This window comes from Micromys minutus (genome assembly GCF_963924665.1).
Source record: "Micromys minutus genome assembly, chromosome: 7".
In the NCBI taxonomy this organism is placed as follows: Eukaryota; Metazoa; Chordata; class Mammalia; order Rodentia; family Muridae; genus Micromys; species Micromys minutus.
Window position 1 is genome coordinate 1581289 of NC_137976.1, and position 23341 is coordinate 1604629.

Consider the following 23341-nt stretch of genomic DNA (forward strand, 5'->3'; position numbering starts at 1 on the left):
AGCCAGAAGCTGGAAAGAACCCAGATGTCCTTCAGTAGATGAATGGATACAGAAATTGTGGTATATTTACACAATGGAGTACTCCTCAGCTATTAGAAACAATGACTTTATTAAATTCCTAGGAAAATAGATGTATCTAGAGAATATCATCCTGAGTGTGGTAACCCAGTCACAAAAGAACAGACACAATATGCAGTCACTGATAATTGGATACTAGCCTCAGAAAGCTTTGAATATCCAAGAAACAACTCACAGACTGTATGAAGCTCAAGAGAGAGAGAGAGAGAGAGAGAGAGAGAGAGAGAGAGAGAGAAAAGAAAAGAAAAAAAAGGCCTCAGTCCTTCTTAGAAAAAAATAATTAGTGTATAGCACCCTCTCAGAGTGGGGCACACCTAGACCTTAAACCATTAATAACTGAAGAGCTAAGAAGATAGCCTTGTGGCAATTTTTGGTAGTTAAAAATCATTGTTTAATCTTTACATACCAAAAACTTTGACTATTTCCATGTTACATTTTGCTTTACATATACTTTATGATCTTTGTAAATAGTAAGATTTCAATGCATATTATCAAACTTTTAATAAAATTAAGTACTGTAAAAATATTCATATATATTTACACTAAAATGCTTTTAATAATCTGTATATGTATCTCTGTTTTTTAAAAATAAAGTTGTAAAAAAAAGAAATCATCTATTTGTCTATATAGCATGACTGCAAGATCTTTGTAGATCTGCAGGGATCTGTTCCAAAGGGTGAACTAATGCCTAGTGATTGTCACATATGTTTAATAATAACAGGAAAAGCACATTAGTAACAGGAATCTTTCCGAAAATAATCTTCTCCTGGGCCTTGCCCATCAGACTTACATCTTACAGGTTAGTCTAAGGCAGCCATCTCAGGAAGTTCACCTGCTACTTGTCCTATGATGGCTCCTGACAAACAGGAGCCGGGGCAGACCCTCTGGTCAGATGGCAGTGTTGGGAGGCTGTGTGTGGAGGGGACCAAGTATACACACCCTCAGAGTCCTCTCTCACTTTAACTGTGAACCCAAAACCACTCTGAATTGTGATTTATTATCATGATTATTACTAATTTGGCTTTCTTAGGTGAGGTCTCATATGGTAGCCCAGGCTAGCCTCAAAATAACATTGTCTTCCAGGATGACCTTGAACTTATGACATTCCTCCTCCATCTCCCCACCCAGCTTTCACCGTAGTTTCAACACAATCTTCATGCATGATAGGTGAGTGCTCCACCCACTGAGCCACAGTCACAGCACTAAAGTTGGTTATTTTCCCGATGAATCACTGGAGATGTTTGCAGTTATAGCAAATGGCCTGGTCACTAGCAGACACAGTCCGGCATGTCACTGCCGTCTTATGGCTCGACATTTGCGCTGCCTCCCACCAGCAGTCCTGGGCTGCGGCCATGCCCTCGTAACCGCAGGTTATTCTTTAAGTGGCTAAGCAGTGTCATGTTTAGAGATGTGCCAATGTTATTTAGAAATCATCTATTCTAAAGCATTCAATTGTGCCTACGCCTTAACTATTAGAAACTTGTAATTCAACAACTACACATTTCGATATGTCGTGTAGAATAGAGTAGTTGAAGATGCAATTTTACAGCCTTTTAAATGTAAGGCTCTATTAAAACCATGGTTCCATATCATTAAAAGCCGCTCGCAAACACGATTTTAATGGCTCCATAATATTATGATACATTATGATCACAATATCACTAATATATCATAGGGACACACATCTCGCTCAGCATTATGCTGGCGCCGGTTTCCCAAAACTACTAATAATACTGAGATGAACGCGCATACGCACAGGGGAGGGGGCGGGGGAGGCTTTCTTTTTCTTTTATTTCGCATTGGGCTATTTTAATTAGAATCGTATGTCAAAATACCCATCGCTTTAAAACTGATGATAGTTTCCAGCACCATGCCCAGTTTCAGACCCACCTGAGTGGTCTGAGGTGTTTCATCCCATTGCACCCTTGACAGACTATTAGCATTTTTTTCTGGGTGTGGCACACCTAGGTACCAGGCTCATAAATCCCCCTATAGCCAAGAGTCGTCAAAATCCCCTCTGTCCACACCAGGGAGGACAGTGGCCCAGGGCAATGTGGCTTTGGGGTTGCGAAAGCTGCCTCTTCTCTCAGGAAGCTTGGTCTTTGACGGATGTACCCACTTCCGCATCAATCACATCACCAGGGGTATAATCAGCACAGCACAGCATCGTAGATGACAAACAGCCGAGAAAGCAGTCAGCTCCACCACCATGAATTATAGTGGGTTCAGAACACAACGGTCTGCTATTCTGTAGCCTAGGAAGGTACATCAAGCAGAGCTCTCTAGAGGAGCAGATCAGCAGAACACAAACATACGTGTGGGGCTTATTGAACTGAAGTACACAATGGGAGTTGGGTAGTCTGGCGATGGCCGACTGAGCTCAGAGGAGGCTGAGAACCCCGTAGCGGTCCCTCAGCAGTCCCGATCTAGCGATGCAAGCCTGGAACTTTCTGGAGAGCCTCTGTCTAGCCTTCAGCCTGGTTGAAAGGCCAGAGAAGACGGACTCTCTTGTCAGCAGCGGAGGTCAACAGCTAGTACAAGAGGAAACACCAACAATTACACCTACATTGCTCTCCCATTGGACAGCTTTGTCTCTGGGTTGCCCATTGGTAGATACCTGCATGTAGGGCGGGTCTTCCCCATCAGTGACTTTCTTGAAAGGATGTTACAGATGCATGTGGGGAAGAGAGGGCTTCAGAGTGATTCTAACAAACAACCATGTGACACTCCCGGATGTCCTTCTGTGTGAAATGGGGCCGTTTGTAAGGAGGTTCATCCACAGGGCTGAACAGTCAGTGCCTTAGTTACTTCTATTGCTGTGAAGAGACCACCAACAAGGCAGTTTATAAAGAAAGCACTTCATTGGGGCCTTGCCTTTCATTTGTCCAAGACCATCACCGCAGGAAGCACAGTGGCAGGCTGTGAGCTCACACCGGATCTATAAAGTTGCAAGCAGAGAGAAAGAACCTGAGTTTGGCATGGGCTTTTGAAACTCAAAGCCTATCCCCTAACGACACACCTCCTCCAACAAGGCCACACCTCCTTCCTCCCAAACAGTTCCACAAATGGAAAACCAAACTTTCAAATATACAAGCCTACATGGGCCATTCTCATTCAAAGCACTACAGCTGAATTGGCTGCAGCCAAGAAGCTGGGGATTCATGGTTCCTGTCTGTGTGGACCCTTCCATAAGATTGCAGGAGCTTCATCACAGCAGGGCAGCTGGGTTGACAGGGCCTTTACTTCTGGGATCCATGAAACGGAAGCTGCTAGGCTTTCACGGTGATATCAACCCTATTCATTTTCTGTTTCCAAGGAATAAACTACCACGCCGTGGTAGACTGCAGAGGTGTTTTGTCTGTCCCAGGCTGCAGCACGTCGTGGAGTTGCTCCGGCGGTGTCCGGCTGTGGCATGCTGAGGAGGCTCTCAGTCTGTGCCTGGATGTGTAAGGCTGCGTTAGTGCTGAGTGTGTCCCAGGCTGCACTAGGCTGTGGCAGACTGTAGAGACAGTCAGCGCCAGGCTGTGCCAGGCTGCACCAGACTGCGGCAGAGCTCAATGTATGCCTTGCAGTTCTGGGGAAAGAAGCCCAGGCTGAGGTGGCTTGTTTCTCTGCTCAGGGTCCCATAAGATCCCTATTTTTGGAAGCTTCCAAGGGTCCCAGGTCTCCATCTTCAAAGCTACAGAACAATCATGGAAGCACTATTCCTTGTGGCCATGTCTGACTCCCTCTTCTGCTGCCAAGTAGAAACAAACTTGCTGCTTCTCAAAGGCACACACGAATAAGGGGGCAATCCCTCCTCTGTCCTGTGGTGCCACCATATTCACAAGTAATCTCCCTCGAAGGAAACGGGACTGCAGAGATGACTCAACAGGAGACCTTCATGATCTCGCCTACTACACTGACACCCAAGACATCATCTCTCCTGTGATCGTACCATATGCATAAGCAAAGGGAAGGGGTCGGAGGGCATGTGCCTCATTGGGGGACGTGTATGACCTCATCTACCATATTCACACCCATGATGCTTTATCAAGTCTAAATTGAGGTACAGAAGACTTAAAGCCTACCCCACAACCTCTGCCTATGGAGGAGTGCTAAACAACTTGTGAGTTCCATTGTTTTACCTGTGAGAAGAAGATGCAGCTGTTAACAACATCCTCTCGATTTCGGTTGTTATTATTACCACAGAAAAATTCTTGAGTCAGGCTAAGCTTATCAGGAAAGGAGTTCTGACGTGGAAATTTCTGGTGTCTTTGGAGACTTGGTTGTGTCATGTAATGGTTTTCTGGAAGCTGTCTTGTGAGGGGATGATTTTGCTGAAACAGATTCATGGGGGGGGGGATGTTTTTCTGAGAATGGATGTGGTTTGGGGGTTTTTGGTTTGGTTTGGTTTGGTTTGGTTTGGTTTGGTTTGGTTTCTGGAAGCTTCCTGGAAAGGGGGCATGTAATGTTTTCCTAGAGTTGAGAGGATAAACGATATTTTGGAAGGATGTATAATCCAACAGACAATGTGGCATTGGTTCATCTTGCCACTCTTTGCTGGTCTTCAGTGGGCTTTGCTGACGCTGGTCTTCCCTGATGAGCTGCAGGTTTGGCTCACCTTGACTTCTGTGCTAGCTGGTTTTGTGTCAACTTGACACAAGCTGGAGTTATCACAGAGAAAGGAGCCTCAGTTGAGGAAATGCCTCCATGAGATCCAGCTGTAAGGCATTTTCTCAACTAGTGATCAAGGGGGGAGGGCCCAGCCCATTGTGGGTGGAGCCATCCTTGGGCTGGTAGACCTGGGTTCTATAAGAATGCAGGCTGAGCAAGCCAGGGGAAGCAAGCCAGTAAGTAACATCCCTCCATGGCCTCTGCATCAGCTCCTGCTTCCTGACCTATTTGAGTTCCAGTCCTGACTTCCTCTGGTGATGAATAGTGATATGAAATTGTAAGCTGAATAAACCCTTTCCTCCCCAACTTGCTTCTTGGTCATGATGTTTGTGCAGAAATAGAAACCCTGACTAAGACACCTTCTTAGCTGATCATTGTATGTGACTTCATAAAGAAAAATGCAACAAAGGACTTCTCATGATATCCAGGCAGCTTCTTGCTGTAGATTCAGGTTGATTAGCAGAGTCTAGAAGTTACTTCTGGATGGAGTTACTGCTGATAATTCATGTGAACTGAACTGCTGATATCCTGACAACAAAGATTGGAATCTCCCTCAAAGAACCATCTCTAAACAGGTCCATATCCTCCTTTGACCTGTTATCCTTTCCTTCCTACTACCTCTGGTGGGTGGTGGACTAGAAGGGAGGTTAAAGTATTTAAGAACCCTTATTAGAGTATGTTTTGAAAAACTCAGAGCCTACAGAGGTCTCCCATAATTCTGATGGTTTGCATTAACTCCTTATTCATGATACTAAGCACTTGAGAAAAATAAAAGGCGGAGCCATTTGGTTTTGTCCAGAGGTTTCAGTCCATGGTCACTTGGCTCCCATGGCTTCAGACCTGTGAAGAAGCTGGGATCATGCAGTAGATAGGGTTGATCTGTTCACCAAAGAGCAGCAAAGAGAGAAAGAGGAGGGGCTGGGGTCTCCATATCCCTCTCAAGCAAATGTCTCCAATGGCCCAACTTTTTTCCCACCACCTCCCAATACCTGCACAGGCTGATGGCCAAGCCTTTAATACATTGGTCTTTTGGGTAGGGGGTTTTGCTTCAGATCCAAACCATAGAAAGGTTAGGGGGCCTGACACTAGCCCCAGCTTGGCTTTATGGATACACAAAATCCAATACGTGTGAAAGTTCTCAAAACCAGATGCTGGATAGACAACACCAATGTTGCCTAACTGACTTCTTCCAAGTACTCCTAGGGTCCCACACACCTCAGTGCTCCTAAATACATGCTCCTGGGTGAACGATCACAATAGAACCACAGCACTGGCCCAGTGAGTTCCCAGATCTGAGTCCACAAGATCCAACTGTCCTCCTGGCAACAAGAAGCCTGTGAGGAGCACCTGACCAGTTGACAAGCATCTGTGGGTGCTGCTGAATAGTGTGTCCTGTGAACATAACAGACTGTTCATCAGCAGTGGCTGTGACTGCTAGCAGGACCTGGGTCCTCAGAAACTGATCTGAGATCTTAGCCACTGCCTCCTGCAAAACACACACACACACACACACACACACACACACACACACACACACGGTTGTTCAGGATTCTGCCTTAATAATATGTGGTCTTGTGGTCTCAGCAGCTGCTTGAATATACTGACTGGGGATGGTTAAATGATGGGGCTCCCCACCTAGGCAGCTGTTAAGAAGCAATCATCCCTGTTGGATGAGCCTTTCAGGTTGGGAGACTCCTTGGGGTCAGCCTGCATGTAGATAACCCCCTTGCCCACACTCTATGAGCACAATAAACTCAGTGGATCTCTGGGTTGGACCTTGGTATGATCATGCCTGGTTTATCACTGATGCCTTGGAGGAGGGTTTTGGTTTATTTCTCCCCAGGAAAAAGTTCTAATAACCGTACTGTTTTGTTCCAGGTCTTCCAGAAGACTGTACTTTTTTTTTTTTTTTTTTTTTTGAGGACTCTGACTGGGTCCCAGGCCCTGTGCCAGGAATCCTCCTCCTCCAACTAGGTAATTTTGCTGAGAGTCACAGGGTCCCTACACTGACAATTGGCAGAGAGTAAAATGAGAGTTGGCTGTGAGAATAAATCTCAAAAATTTCAAAGGCGAGATGTATTGTGAAAACAAAGGAGAGAGGAGTGTAGATTGCCTTCAGGAGCCCCTGGTCTAGTTTATTTCGTTCTATTTTTACTGATGAATCCTGCCTCAGGCATGACTTGGTCACTGCCACAGCACAGGTATGCGAGCTGAGAAATAAGCATGACGTCCTTTTATGGCCATAGGTACTTGTACCAGAGCTGCTAGTTGCTGAGGAAACAAAACTCCCCAGATGTTTCTGTTAGCTTCAGAGGGACTCTTCTTGTTTCTGGAGAGGAGAATTGAATTTACTTTGGCTTCAGATAGTAACATTTATCAAGCAAGCTATTGTGGGTAAAATACAATTCCTCAAAACAGACATGCCTGAGTTTGAACCTCCAGTACCTGTGGATGTCTCCTTATTTAGAAATGGAGCAACTCCTCACTAACCGAGTTCAGATGAGGTTAAAAAAGTAAGCTTCGGAGACGCAGGGAGGAAAGACCATGTGGAGAGACCCCAGGACAAACCAGGCTCTGGTAGACAGAAACTAGAAAAATAGATGCTATACCACAAAGAAGGTCTGTGGTTACCAACATCTGAAGATGCCTGGGAAAAGTGCCCCTCTATAGGTTGAATCCAGGGTGCTGATACCTGGATCTCTGCTTGCAGTTTCCTCATGACATTTTCTCTGGGTTATGTCTCTTGATTACAGCATCCTCTTTATAATTGGGCTGCTGGCTGGAAGGTGCCATCTATTCTGAGTGTAGGCTTCCCACCTCGGCTAATCCTCTCTGTAAATATCCTCCAACCCAGGCCTAGGGTGTGCCTTCTGGATGACTACAAACCCCACCAGGTTGACAAAGAGCTGCCATACTGTGCTGGTTGCTTTTGTTGCTATAAATAAACACAACGATCAAAAGCAATGCATGGAAGAGAGGGTTTATTTTGGCTGTGTCTCTAGAGGGAGAGTCCTTGGGAAGCAGGGCAGCAGATGGCTGTTGTATTTGCCAATTAATCTCTACTCGAATCGTCCAGGCAGTGGCAGCACATTCTTCACCAGATGCCCCAATGTTCTGGATTCCCAAATGAAAGACACACACACACACACACACACACACACACACACACACACACACACACAGCCTTATATTTTAATATTCTTTAAACAGCTCAATGAATGAACCACTCCCAAACCTCCACATAGCTAACACCTCCCCGCCAATATTCCTGAGTTATTACTTATTAAAATCTTTATTTTATATTTGTTGCCCTAGATGCAGTTAGGAATTCCTGGGACTGCTCTTCCCCAGCCTGTCTCTCTGTCCTGACTTCTCAAACTTGGCAACTACTCCTTTCCCACAGCTATCCCTTCCCCCTACCCCCCCCCTCTCTCTCCCCTGTCCCCTGTCTCCTTCCTCCTCCTGTCTCCCTTTCCCTCTTCCTCCCTCCCTCCTTCCCTCTCCCCCTTGTCTGTCCCCTGTCACCCTCCCCCTCCTCTTTTCCTCTTCCTCCCTCCCCCTTAATCTCTCTATCCATCTCTCTCTCTATCTATCTATCTCTCTATCTATCTGCGTGTGTGTGTGTGTGTGTGTGTGTGTGTCCCTGGCCCAGGAATCCTAAAAGTCCTACCTCTATCTCCCTGCACAGCCACTGGACATCGGCAACTTTATTTACTAATGAAAACCAACTGCTATAAGCATTCCTCATGCATAACTTGAGTGAAGTCTACAGAACAAAAAACCTGCCGCCCAAATTTGCAGCAGATTGAGTGACCCTCCATGAAAAAGACATTGCTTATCCTCTGCTGAAATCAGAGCTCAGGCCAAGAGTCTGTGGTCCAGAGTCTGCCCTAACCCATCTTAGATTATCTCAACTACTCAATAGCTCTATTCTATCACCATGCCTACAAGGCTGTGGCAGGCCACAGCCTACAAATGAGTCTTTGCTTCTCTCATCACTAGGACAACTCAAGGGTTGTAATTTGACTTGTGATTGTATGGTGTCAGTCCACGGTAGAGGGGAGGGCCTAACAGAGTAGCATGGTTCAAAACATGGTGGCAGTAAGTTGAGAAAAGGGACAGCAAGATGCTACATGGTCATTTCCTCTGCAATTAAACATTCCCTTCTCAAAGGCTCTGGGAGGCTCATAAAGACTGGGAAGTAAATAAACTAAACAAACTACTAATGACTAGGAAATGACAGAACTTGTGCACTTCACCGGAGTCCCTCCCCAAGGTTACAGAAGCAGTAATCAGCCCCTGGAGAGAGCATTCTGCCCAGAGGGGTTCCTGGGAGGGGCCACAGATCTGCAAGCTGCAGATGTATATCTGAGAGCCAAGAGTCAAAAGCTGCCCTGCAGAGAGCACCAGGCTTGCGGCTTTCCTAAGTTATCCATCGATCACACTGTGGGCATTCAGTGATGCAGATGCTTCTGAGTTATTGCTGCTCCTGTCAGAGACCCCCTCACCCATACTATTGTAGATATCCCCAATAAACTCATTGATTCACCAGGGACAGGGCAAGGCTTCCCCCATCTTGTGTTCTTGCTGAGGCCATCTCAGGTTTAACTAGAATTTGGTCTCCTTGATGGGGATTCCTGTGAAAAATCATCCAACTCTATTCTAGAAACTTGAGGTCAAGAGCCCTGGCTAACTTACTTAGCATCTGTTAAACTCTTGGTTGTGCAAACCTCCTCCTCCAACTAGCTGCTTATCTTGGCTTCTGTTAAAATGTCTGCTTACACAAAATCTCCTTCTAAAACTGCTGAGCCAGGTGCCAGGATGTGGATTTTGCCTTAAAAAGTCCCTTAGTCTAAGTGCTTTGTGCTACACTTGGGTCCCAGATACATGGATGTAGTCCCAGACAGATGGAATAAAAATATTCAATTGGCTATAAACTGTGTCTGAGTGGTCATCTCTGGTGGGCACCCAAGATACAAAGTTAGATTTTGATGTACTCATTATCTTTAGCCTGTCGCAGGTTCCTTACCTGGGGTAACTAGATGGGTATATCCTGTTTCTCTTCAGGAAAAAAAGGAGAAAGCCCACACAACAGAAATGGTACAGAAGAGGCCATAGCAACATATAACACATACCCCCCAGGACACATCCCCTGAACTACTTTTTCCAATTAAGCCCTGCCTCCTAATGATGACATTCATGAATCTGTCAAGGGACAAATCCACATATTATATCAGAGCCCTCAGGATCTAGTCCTGTCTGGAAACCAAAGGACCATCACAGACACACTCACGGCTATACCTTACTGCTCCTCTAGGAATAGCTTAACCAGTTTATCGCCAATCAAGACAATAAACAAAGTGAACTACCAGTGAGCAGACCACCTGTCGCTGGTTAGAGCTGCAGTTGGGACAGGTTGTTCCCTCCTTACTACCCCTTCCAGAATGTTCCTCGTGCCCCTCAGTATCAAAGTGGTCTAGGTACAGTCCTCCTTCTATGAAAGCCTAAGCTTTGTTTCTCTTGCTTTCATTGGGTCACCATTGCTGTGACTGCCCCGTCACCATTGTCTCCATTGTCACCATTGTCACAGGAGCACCTAGAAAATTCCCAGACAATCTCAGGAAACCCAGCCACACGTCAAGAACATGGCAATTACTATTACCATCTCCCTGACCCTGAGAGCTCGCAGCCACTGATGATAAAGTTACCTCTTGCTTTACTTGCTGGTCACTATCAGGAAAGGCTCAAAGCAGCCAGGTGGCAGTCACATTTGGGTCCCAGGGAACCCCTGCTGTGTACCCCAGTGGAACCCAACTCACTTCTTCAGGACCCAGGATCTCCATGCTGCTAGGCTTAGGTTCCAGAGGCAGGAAGCACAAGCTCTAGTCAGTTATTGGAATGACCATGAAAGCAGTCAATCACACTTCCAGGGCCGGGTTTACAGACCTGTGTATAAGGATTGTATTAGTTACTGTTGTGTTGTTATGATAAAAATACCCTGACAAAAAGCAACTTAGAGAAGAAGAGGGGTAGTTTGGTTTTTATGTGTTTGTTTGGTTGGTTGAGGTTGTTTGTTTTTGTTTCTTTGAGTTTGGTCTGGTTTGGTTTTACTTATAGTTCCAGAGAGGACACAGTCTACGAAGACAGGGAAGACAAAGCATTAGAAGCACGAGGCTGGCCAGTCACACTTTACCTGTACACAGGAAGCAGGGCTAGGTTATAAAACTTTAAATCCCACCCCAGGGATGTACTTCCTCCATGAAGGCTGTACCTCTAAAGGTTCCATTATCTCCCAGCCAGAGTCAACTTGGAGACCAAGTGTTCAAACATCTGAGCCTCTGGGGACAGTTCTCTTTCAGACCATACCACTGACAGATGTTAACAGAGCACTCTGAGTTAGCTTCAGACTCCCTACCATGCATTGACCACCTCAAAGGACAGCATCCCAACTCCAGTTGGTATCACCCAAGCTGCCCCCTCCTGAACTTTTCAATGGACCCATTCATTGCTCCCTTGACGTGTTGGTTACTTTGCTCTTTGCTGCGATAAAACACCCTGACAAACTCAGCTTTAGGAAAAGGGTTTATTTGGGGTGGGGGTGGGAGTCACGCTCTGAGGGTACAGTCCACCACAGGGGAAAGTTATAATAACAAAAGCTTGAGGCAGCTGGCCATGTGGTGTTCATGGTCAGGAAGCAAAGAGAAACAGAAGCTGGTGCCCAGTTCGCTTTCTCCGGATACCCCAGACCATGGTATCCCCCAAGTCTGAAACCAAATCTAGAAAATCCCTCACAGGTGATTCTGGGCCCTGTCAAGTTGACAGTCAATGTTCACCATCACACACGGGTTTCTTTTCTGCAAAGCATTCATTTGGAGACACTCATGTGGAGGCGAGAAACAGAGTTGGTTCCAGCAAGGGGAAACTATGTCCCTTGCTAGGAAAGGGTTTTCATGACATCAGCTTTCAGTGAAGTAGTTGCTGGTTCCCCAGGGCTGGTAATACAATGAGCCTGATACACATCTGAGACCGGGCTTGTCTGTCAGGAAGAGCCAATTCTTGAGTCTCTATCAATAGGACATCTAGTTCCCTTTTAGCGTGAAACTATAAACACATATCAAAGCCCCCAAACTGTTGTCGCTGAGCAGTGGGCTGCAAAAATTCTTCAAAGTGGAGCTGGCCCCTTGCTTCCCACCCCAGCCCACAGCTGTGGTAAGAAGCCCTGTCAGGAGCTGCAACAAATGGCGGCTCCTGTCAAAATGGCGGCTCCTGTCAAAATGGCAGCTCCTGTCAAAGTGGCAGCTTCTGTCAAAATGGCAGCACTACATTCTCCTCAGCCTGCAGTTGTCCAAGGTAGTGACGCCTCTCTCCCTCAGACTAAAGCCTCAGTGAAACCCCACTGCTGGAGCTATCCTACCGGAGCTGTCCACAGTGACAACACCTCTGCTCCTCCCCTGAACCCGCACCCCGCAGAGATGGCTGCTCAGCGAAAGCTTGCTGCATTCTGGAAGCACTTCCCACCCTAACCCAATTCAGGAAAAAAGAGGATGAAAAAAAGCCACCAATTCCTGAGCAGGAAAACCCAACAATCCCTGGGGGGAAAAACAAAAACAAAAACCAAAAACAAAAACAATCCCTGAGTTTCCCAAGCTCAGGACTTGAAATCCCACCAACCAATCAGGAAATCTCTGCCCTGAAAAGCTCCACCCCCTAAGAACTCCTATATAAGCGCTGCCCCTTTGTCCAATTCCCTGCTGCACAACTCCAGGGGCAGAATCCCTGGATTCATCCCTCCACACCCTGGACCCTCCAATAAATCTCTTTCGTGAGCTTTTCTCCCTGGTGTGACTCTTCTCAGAAGAAGCCAAGAAGAAAAGAAGCGAAGAGAAGGAGTAGGGCTGAGGCTCAGCTAGGGATCCCCTCCCTTCGGAGCTGCAAAGGCTCTGCCTAATTTCCTCTGTGTGGTTCCCGGGCTCCATCTCAGGATACCTTCCCACTAGGATACTGTCCCACCTCAGAGCTGTATGTTTCCTGGGATCCCACTGTTGGCATTAGAAAGGGCTTTACAGTGGGCCTGAAAATCCCAGGATGAAGACAGCCCTAGATGACAAGGAACCCCATTGCATCTGTTGCCATGGCAACCGCCACACTCCTGGCCTACACCTCACCGGAGCCCCTCACTCATTACCTGGCAACTACGTCATGGCCCAAATTAAAGACTAAGAGCCCGACTTCTCGCCGCCCCCTTCCCCTCTTTTTCCTCTTCTTTGTTTTCTCCCCTCATTTAATAAAATCTCCTCTTGTGGGACAGCACTGGCTTGACATGATCTGTCCGGAAGCAAGCCGCCTTCTAACACCATGTCCCAGACCTTCCTTCCATCTGAGCAGAAACACTTACACATACACTAGCTCCCCCGTTGCCTCCTGTCCCTGCCTGATTCTTTAAAACCAGAAAGACTGCCCACCTTTTGATGTTCTCTCTTCTTCCAAGAGGTAGTCATGACATCTTCCAATTCCCTTAAATAAACATTTCTTTCCAGACAAGGAGCAGTCCACTTGGTGGTTTCTCGGCACACTTGCTTACATTACAATCTGTGAAATCATGAATGTAGTGGCCAGCTGTGGCTTTTCTTCACATGGTTAGAGATTCCTAGTGACCAAGACCAAAATGTGTCTATGTTCCAAAGGATGACCTATGGGTCACTTGGAAAACCAGTGACCCTCTGTTCTAGTCAGGTCATAGAGAAGATCCTGGTCTACCCCCTGAGGAGGAATCCTACCCACGTCCAGATCTGGAAGATCCAACATAAACATCTGGATTCTCCCTGCCCGTTTGAAGCTGTCAGCAACCCTTTCTTCTTGACTACATCAAAGAAAGATATGGCCCTACTGCTTTCAAGTGCTCACACCCTACTATGAGACTCCTGTGATGTCAAAAATAATCATTTTGATTCTACCCAGAACAAAAGAAACCATTTGGCTCCCTTTAAGTAGGGCTAGTGACATCTTGAGTCCTTAACAGTTCATACTGTTTATGAACTGTTACCATTTCCTATAGTAGCTGTGTCTTACGAATTCCTCCAAGAGTGTTTAGACATCTTGGCATGCTTACAGGCCAAGGGCTTAACAGTTCAGGGTTTCATGTGCAAGAGTAGAGCCAGTGCCCCAGACCCCAGAATCATGGCATACCACAGTTGTGTGGAGCAGAGAAAAGAAAAGAAGTCTAACACCTTGTCTCACTCACTCACAGCCTGACAAAGTGGCAATAGGTTCTTCAGCACAAATGTTTTATACGAAAATGTCACCTATGATTCAGGATTAGTCTCAGCCACGTGAAATTTGGACATATGGGAATTTTCTTACTGCTCTTGCAGAAACTTAGAGTTCATGCCAGGTCTGACATAGTGCTCTCTCTCTCTCTCTCTCTCTCTCTCTCTCTCTCTCTCTCTCTCTCTGTGTGTGTGTGTGTGTGTGTGTGTGTGTGTGTGTGTGTGTGTGTGTGTCTGGGTGGGAGTGTGATACAGTTCCTGCCTCTGGTGCATCACCAGGTCATTGATCTCCATGTGTGCTGTTGCCCTGGAGTTAAAATACTGTCTTTTCTATTTTACTTTCAAATACACTTCCCCCATTACTCAGAGCCAATCACTCCATAATAAATGAAGCAGATGTGGGTCTCAGGAGTGAGGAATGGAGGTCGTCATGAGGCTGTGGAGGACGAGGAACAGGCCTTCTGTTTGGCCATTGGGGCCATGTGAAAGGATCTAGACCACATAATCACAGAGGCCATGAAAGCCTACATGGTCCTTTGTAGAAATAGTTCATTGCTAGACTTGGCCTTAAATTTGAAATCATGGGGAGATGTATGTACTTTCCAGTCCAATGACAGCTGCATTAATTAGCCAGGGTGAATTGGGGACATTAAACATAGAGTTAAAGTGGTCTCAAGAAGAAAAGGCATGGGTAGGAAAGAAGGAATCTATAGTAAACAAGCCAATGATAGGCTTATTTTATAGGAGAAAGGCTTGTACACAATCTAGAAATAAATAGTATTAGAAGAAGAGTTTATGAGGCCATGGGATTGCTAGGATGAGGAAACAAAGATTAGAGAATGAAAAGATGGTGTACAAACATAAAATGTTAGTATTTTGTTTTCCTCCTAGCTACTTGGAGGATTAGAGATGGCAATGCCTAGACAGATATTAGAGAGAGCTGGCTGCTTTACTTACATACGTTTTAAAACTTTGTAAGAACTTATTTAATTCCTAGAGTCTGTCACCTTTCTGTTCTTACATAAAACTAGTTACTAGGGTTTAAAGTACCCACATCAGAGGCTCACGCTCACCTGTAACTCCAATTCCAGAGAATTTGGCGCCCTCTTCTGGCCTCTGTGAGCACCTGCACACAGTGCACGTGCCCACACAGAAATCCACATACGTAAAAACATGGTGACAAAGTAATTGAATATTAAAAGTGATTTTTAAACTATTAAAAGGTATTTTTTAAAGTGAGAATCTTCAGATGACAGAGTTCAGCATAACAAGTGTTATTCTCGTCCACAAAGAGGGTCCTGTGGTCAGCAGTCCTGAACCAGGTCACAAGGTCTTGAGGTAAATACGCCTCCTTTGCTGTGGCCACCTTCAGTTCACATGGCCCCCATCCAAAACACATGCTCAAAGAAGCCAATGTCTTTCCTGCTGTTTTTACTTTCTTAGCCCTTAGGGAAAGGGTTGCCTTTATTCTGGTTGTGATTGTATGTGTGAATATGTGCATGAGTGTGTGTGTGTGTGCATTTGTATGTGTGTGCATATGAGTATATGTATGCATGTTTGTGTGTATGTGTGTGCATGTTTGTATGTGTATATGTGCATGTGTGTATATGGGTGTGTTCGTGTATGTAATGTGTATATGTGTGCATGTTTGTGTGTGTATGTATGCATGTTTGTGTGAATATGTAAGTGTACTTGTGTATGTCTGTGTGCATGTGTATGAATGCATGTGTGTATTGTGCATGTTTTTATATGTATATGTGCATGTATGTGTGTACGTGTGTATATGTGTATGTGTGTGCATGCTTGTGTGTAGTGTGTTTATGTATGTGTGCATGTGTGTATATGTGCATGTTTGTGTATATGTGTGATGTTTGTGTATATATGTGCATGTTTGTGAATATGTGCATGTTTGTGTATATGTGCATGTTTGTGAATATGTATGCTTGTTTGTGTATGTGTGTGTTTATGTGTGCATGTTTGTGTGTGTATGTGTGTGTTTGTGTGTGCATATTTGTGTGTATGTGCATGTTTGTGTATATGTGTGTATATTTGTGTGTGTATGTGTGTATATTTGTGTGTGTATGTGTGCATGTGTGTGTGTGCGTAGGAGACAAATACTGACATCGGGGATCTTCCTCTGTCATTCTCCACCTTACTTTTTGAGTTAGGGTTTCTCACTGAACCTTGTGATCACTGTCTAACCTGGCCGGCAGTAAGCCCTAGAGATGCTCCTCCCATCTTTGTCCCCAGTGCTAGGGCTACAGGAGCAAGCTGCTGTACATGGCTTTCATATGGGTAGTGGGGATCCAAACTCGTCTTCATGATTGTGCAGAGTGCCACCTCCCCATCCCCTGGCTTCATTCTTCAAGTCCTGTGTCTGGAACTTCAAGGAGGCTCTAATGCACCCAGCTAAATGTGAAGGCCCATCTCTGGGCCAACTGCAGTGGCCTGGACAGGCAGCTGAGCGGATAGGCAGTCACACACAACTGCTTGTCAGCCTGCAAATATGAATCTCACCTTCTTTCACAGGCTGCTTCAAAGCCCACTCGTATCAGGGACCTTCTGGGCCTCCTGGTGCTTTTATGAGTGATGCTGCTTCTTCAGCAGACCCAAGAAAATGCCATTATCCCCCTTTCTTCTGGATGGAGTTTGCCTTTCACCCTGGATGGCCACTAGGTGGCGACAGACCTCATTAAGAGCTCTAAGAGGAAGGAAGCTACAGACAGGTGTTCCCAGGTCAAAGGACAACTGGTGCAAGGGGGTAGCTGAGGGGACAGCAGGAGATCCGAAGCCTTTGGGAGGGTGAGCATGCCTTTGGAGAACATTTAGAAGGGTTTTAAAGCCAGGTAATAGTGTTTCGTTTAAGGGGAGACTAGTGCTTGGGAAGAAGTCTTTAGGAAACTTATTTAGGGATGTTGTGTCCAGTTCTTCCTGGGAAGATACAAATGCCTGCTCCTCCCCACACCCAAACAAGGCAGCAACAAGACAAGAGTAGGCTGGCCAGAAGCTGCTTCTATTCTAATGCTAATATCGGTCTCCAAGACTGGTAGCCCCGAGACAGAGAATCTGCACATAGGTGCTAAGTGACCCTGCACCAAGTTATTTCCGATTAGTAAAGACTTCAACAGCCAATAGCTTGGCAGGAGAGGCATAGGTGGGGGGTTAGGTTTCATGGGCTTAGGGTCAGAGGAGGACCAGGAGGGGGAGAGAAGGTGAAGGGAGGAGGAAGCCACCATGGGTTAGGTGAACCATATAAACATGGCCCCGAGGGCTGGCCAATGGGAGTTAAGAGCATCGCTGATGAAACAGTAAGTAGTAGGTAATAATTCAGGGTTATCGATAGGAAAGGAGGCTCTAGCAACATACAGGACAGGTAGCTGCCCACCTCTTGTGCTGTTTCATTGTAAATATAAAGGCTGTGTGTGTGTCTTTTATTTGGGAACTAAAGGGCCAAAGACAGGGTAGAAACCCTGGGTCAGGAATTAAAACAATTTCTACAAAAAAAAACAAAAACAAAAACAAAAACAAAAACAGCTCCTAAATCCAACTTGGGAATCCCTGAAGTTTATTGCACTTACTTAGACAGCATGGGTTAGGTATTACCTACAGAAAACTTAGGTAACCCCAAAGCAGCCATTGTCGTATTTTATAAAAAGGTAAGAGACCAGAGATATGTTTGGTGGAGATGTGGTAAGGTGTGGGGGAATGAGGGCCATGCTGAGGGAACAGCCACAGATGGTATAGTAGACAATAGAGTTTATTCAGGGCATGGGAAGGAGAGTTGAGAGGGTAGTAGAGACAGACAGACAGACAGACAGAAGAGAAATAGGGGTCTGCCATGAGCACATGGAGAAAAGGGGGAAGGGAAATGGGGAGAGTGGGAGCAGGGGCAGGGGGACAGAGCAAGAGAGAGCAGAGGGACAAGCAGCCCCTTTTACAGTGAGTCAGGCACACCTGGCTGTCGCCAGGTAACTGTAGGACAGAGCCTGGACTAAATGCCAACAGCCATACTTCGGAAGCATATTAGCCCAACATTATGTTCCCTACAACCGCATAGATAAAAGTCCTTCCCTCCACCCTCCACAGTCCACCCCCTGAGAGCACTCGATCACGTGCAGTTTGGGCAGAATTGCACACCACAGCTGGCTGGGAAGTGCAGGGCACCTTGACAAGCTCTCTGGGGACATCTTAAGGGACCCTCCTCAAGTGCTCACAGACACTCTGTGAAGACAGCAGCAGTTACTGTTCTAGAAGATAACACCCCACCACACAGGCGACTCCATTGGAGTAGTAGTGAATGTGAGGAAGCTACGGGGGGGGGGGGGGGGGGGGCATGCACTCCAGCTGTGCCAAACGTTCTGGATGGTCAGCGGTCCTGCTAGGACCATGATAACTGTGGGGCTGTGGAGCTTGTCGTGCTTTGAGTACGAATGGCCCCCAGACACTCATTTGAATGGTTATCTGGGTGAATTAGAAGGGTTATGATGCCTTACTGGAGGAAGTCTGTAATTAGAGGTGGACTTTTCAAAGGCTCATGCCTGGTCTGTTCTCTCTGCCCCTCTCTACCAATCGAGAGGTAGTTCTCAGCTGCTGCTCCATGGCCTGTCTGCAGGCCACCACGTTCCTGCCTTGATGATGGACTAACCCTCTGAAACTAAGTTTCAGTGAGTGCTCCATTGCATGAGAGTTGCCTTGGTCATGGTGTCCCTTCATAGCAACAGAACAGTGACTAAGATAGGGCTTCAGGTCCATGCAGCAGGGCTGTGGGACTGCGAGGCTGTGGGTTTGCTGGGCTGTGAGACCATGGGGTTGTAGTGTTGCAGTGCTGTGGGGCTGTGGGGCTGTGGGGCTGTGGGGCTGTGGCGCTGTGGGGCTGTGGGGCTGTGGGGCTGTGGCGCTGTGGGGCTGTGGGGCTGTGGGGCTGTGGGGCTGTGGGGCTGTGGGGCTGTGGGGCTGTGGGGCTGTGGGTATGTGGGGCTGTGGGGCTGTGGGGCTGTGGGGATGTGGGGTTATGGGGCTGTGGGACTGTGGCACTGTGGGGCTGTGGGGCTGTGGGGTTATGGTGCTGTGGGGCTGTGGTGATGTGGGGCTGTGGGGTTGTGGGGTTATGGTGCTGTGGGGCTGTGGGAGTGTGGGGCTGTGGTGCTGTGGGAGTGTGGGACTGTGGTGCTGTGGGGCTGTGGGGTTGTGGGGTTTTGGGGCTGTGGGGCTGTGGTGTTGTGGAGCTCTGGGGTTATGGGAGTGTGGAACTACACAGACACATAGATAGAAGCCCTGGGCTTCCCATATGTCTGGGGCTATTGGGGGCTTTGCTTTTCCTTATCACTCCCTCATGTTCTCTCATTCATGCCTTTCTCTAGCTTTTCCTTCCTCCTCATCTCTCCTTCCTTTCCTTCCCCTCCCTCTTTCCTTCCCCTTCTTCCCTCTTCCCCTCCCCTTTCCCTTTCTCCTCCTCCTCCTCCCCTCCTCCCTTTCCTTCCTCTCCCCTTCCCCCTCTTCCTTCTTTCCCTCTCCCTTCTCTCCCTCCTTCTCCTCCTCTTCCCCTTCCTCTCCTTTTTCCTCCTTCCCCTTCTCCCCTAATTTTTCTTTCCCCTTGTCCTCCCCCTCCTCTTCTCTCTAACTCTCCTTTCTTCATGCCCTCTTCCTTTCCCCTTCTCTCTTCTTCCCATCCCCCCAGTGGCAAGACAATCCCAGATCCCAGAACTTTGTTCCCACCAGTGACTATATGGACTTAACTGTCCCACCTCAGTTGGCTGTCCCTACAACTGGCTGCCATTGTGGCCATGAGGATAAGCTACAGTTTCAATAATGGGTTTCAGAGACCCCCTTCGTGGGAAGAACCATGTCAGAGAAAGGTGTGACACCACGAAGTCATTAAGGTGGACCTGCACAAACCCAGCAGAACCTGGACTGCCATCAGAGAAGATGTCCCCACCTCAGACTGCAGAATGCCTCCCCGAGACCTGCCTGGTACATGAGCACTGGAGTCCTCTGGAGTCTAGTCACTGAGCGCTGTGAGCCTCGGTAGGTCCTGCTACACAGCCGAGGCTCCTGAGATAACGAGGTAGGACCCTGCCCGGCGGAGCAAGTGACTGGACTGCTCTTCTCTCAGTCCTACATTTGGGAGAAAGAAAAACAGGTCCCTCAGGAACATCTCAGTTTCAGACAAGGGGTCAATACTTTTTAGGATAAGTAAGACCCAGGCAACACCTTCCAGGGTGCGTATTAATACTAAAAATATTGGCTGATATCTGGATACTTGAGCACCCTCAGGTGTCTGCTGATGTCTTAGGTGTAGTGATGATCTGTAATTGGCCGCCCTACAGTTTACCTGGTCATCCCACGACCTCTAGGTGGTAATTACTGAGGGAAAGCTAAGGATCCAACGTCTGAAATGAGCCAGGCACTCACAGATTCAGTGCCAAGGTCACTTTTCCATCCAGGGTGTGTTTGTTCTCAATGAGATTCGTTCACTCTTGGCACTCTAGGGAATTATTGATCATGTCCCATTTTACAATCAAGACTCTTCAAGTTTGCATGATAAATCATGTGGCCGTCTCAGACAAGCAGAAACAATTGTAGGTTGGGTCGTAGTACTGTTTTGTTTTGCCACCAGAGGGCATTGCAGGGTGAGAAACTAAATGAAAATTACACTTAGTGATATTGGTTTGTTTAGTGTTTTAAATGTACGTCCGTGTTTGTGGGTATGTGTGCTCTCGGAGGCCAGAGAACAGCTTTGCATGGATTCCTCGGTGAAGGTGCAATCCTCCTTTGAGACAGGCTCTTTCTTTGACCCAGAGCTCGCCATTAAGCTAAACTAGCCAGAGAGCAAGCCGTAGAAATCTTACTTCTGCCTCCCCAGAGCTGGGAATACTAACATATTAACACCCGTGGCATCTTTATGTGGCTTCTGGGGATGGAAGTGGGGGTCACACTCGGGTCTTCATGCTTACAAGGAGAGCACTTTGCCAACAGGGCCACAACTTCAGCCCCAACATTCTAATTTACTAATATCCCAGAGCTGTTTTTCCTTTCTGCCCATGACACACACACCACATTCTGTTTTACTCCGTGAGTCAGATGTTCTGAATGCTCACCCCCAAAAACAGGCTGTAGATTCAACTCCTACAGAAAAACCATGGATGAATAACTATCCCCTACCTGGCTTTACTTTTAGTATGAAGAGGTATGTTTCGGCTTTCATAATTATACCTAAGATTAGCTGAGGTACTCTTTGACAGCAAGTGCCTGTTTGGTGATTGTGGGGGCCACCCTCAGCTTCTTGTTAAATGTGTTGTGCCCCAATGTCCATCAGAAATGGTCCAGAGCCAAGGCCTGGTACTAGCAAGTGCTGTAAGGAAGTCCTTCGATCATTGGTAAAAAGTTCTCAGAAGGAACTGTGAAACCCTGGTCTCCCCACACACTTCTCTGCCTGCCATACAACATGCTACATGCAACCTTTGCCAGAGGACCAAACAAATTAGGCCACCTGACCTTGGATTTGAACCCCAGAATTGTAAGAAAACCCTTATGAGGGGTTTTACTGTATCGTCACAAGCTGCTTAATATACTGACCATTCCCAGCAGGCAGAATGATAAACACATGGGTAATAAACATGGATGAGTGAGTGAAAGTCCGGCATGAATGTTACATGTTGTCTGAAAAAATTCACACATTAATGTCAGGCAGTGATGGCCACTAAACTTGTGAGGAAAGATGACTTAGCCGTGATGATCACCTGAAGCCTGGATCTGCCTCTATTGAGAAAACCTACCTCCTACGTTCTGCCCACTGTCCCATACCATCTTAGGCCAGCACACCAAGGCTGCACACATCAAAAGAGGACACACAGGCCCATGCCTACAGAGGAAGCCATTGCAGTTGGGACACATTGGAGTAGGTAATAGAATATTACTCAGAAACACTAGGTCCGAAGATTCGCCTGTGGGCAGGGTGGCCATAGTTGGTAGTTAGAGAAAAATGTTCTTTCTGTGAACCACACTGTCCTCTTCAAATTTCTGGCTTTGAAATAAGTTACACCAGCAATCCATCCTTAGTGGAAGGCCCACAGCCTCACTCCCTTTTTAAGGAGTAAGGAGGCACGAACATTTCATCCAGGAGATCACAACTTTCCAAGCTCCGTCACCAACCGTGAGCTGTGCTGAGAACTGTCACATCAAACGGGTCTGTTTCTCTTGTCAAGCCTTCCTGGCACACCTCCATGACGGTTGCTCCAGGCACCTGCTACAGGCAAGTCACCATCCCAGACTCCATTCCTAAGGGACCTAGATCCTGGATGTTGCGTTTTATAAAAGGAAAGAGAAAACAGGAATATGTGTGGTGGAGGTGAGGTAAGGTGTGGGGAAAGGGGGTGCCTCTGTGGGCCCATGCTGAGGCACCCCTTCCCCCTGAGGGACCAGGCACAAGATGGTGTAGTATAGAATAGGATTTATTTAGGGCATTGGGAGGGGGGTTGAGAGGGTAATAGAGACAGACAGAGGGGGGGAGAGAGAGAGAGAGACAAAGACAGAGACAGAGACAGAGACAGAGACAGAGAGACAGAGAAGAGTAGAGGCCAGCCATGAGGGGGGAGGGGAGACAGGAAGGGAGCAAGAGCAAGAGGGCAAGAGAGTGAGGAGGGGGCAAGCAGCCCCCATTATAGTAAGTAAGGCACACTTGGCTAATGCCAGGTAACTGTGGGGTGAGGCCTAGACTAAATGCCAGCACTGGAGTTCAGACTTGGAAGGGGAGGTAAATGGAATAGCAAAAGGTCAGGCTCAGACTAGCTACCTATATACACCTGTTAACCAGATTTAAGGTACTTTTCTGGTTACTGTAACAAAACCAAACAGAAGGATTTGTTTGGGCTCCTGTTTCCAGGGATACAGTGTATCCGTGAGAAAGTCAGAAGGAGAATTGCATCCAGTCCCTAGTCAGGAAGCAAAGAGAGAAGAGTGTGGAGCACAGCTCCTTCTCTCTGTTTTCAGTTTTTATTCAGGCCAGTGGGACAGTGTCACTGAGGGAAGGGTGGGTCTTCCCTAAACAAAACTCTCTTGGGAGTGGCCTCACAGACACTCCAGGGGCTGTGTCTCCTGGGTCATTGCTAAATCCAACCAAGCTGTCAGTGAAGAACAACCTTCACACCTAACTAGTGACACGGAGTTGGATCTAAGTGTTTTGATTATTTTTCTGTTTTTCAGTCAGTATTCAGAAAGAAAGTGCACATTAGAATCCCAGAGGCTGGAGAAATGGCTCAGTGGAGAGCCTAATGGGAAAAATTACCTTGCACAGTGCCTGGCATATAACTACTAGCATCTTAATTTACAAATTCAGAGACAAC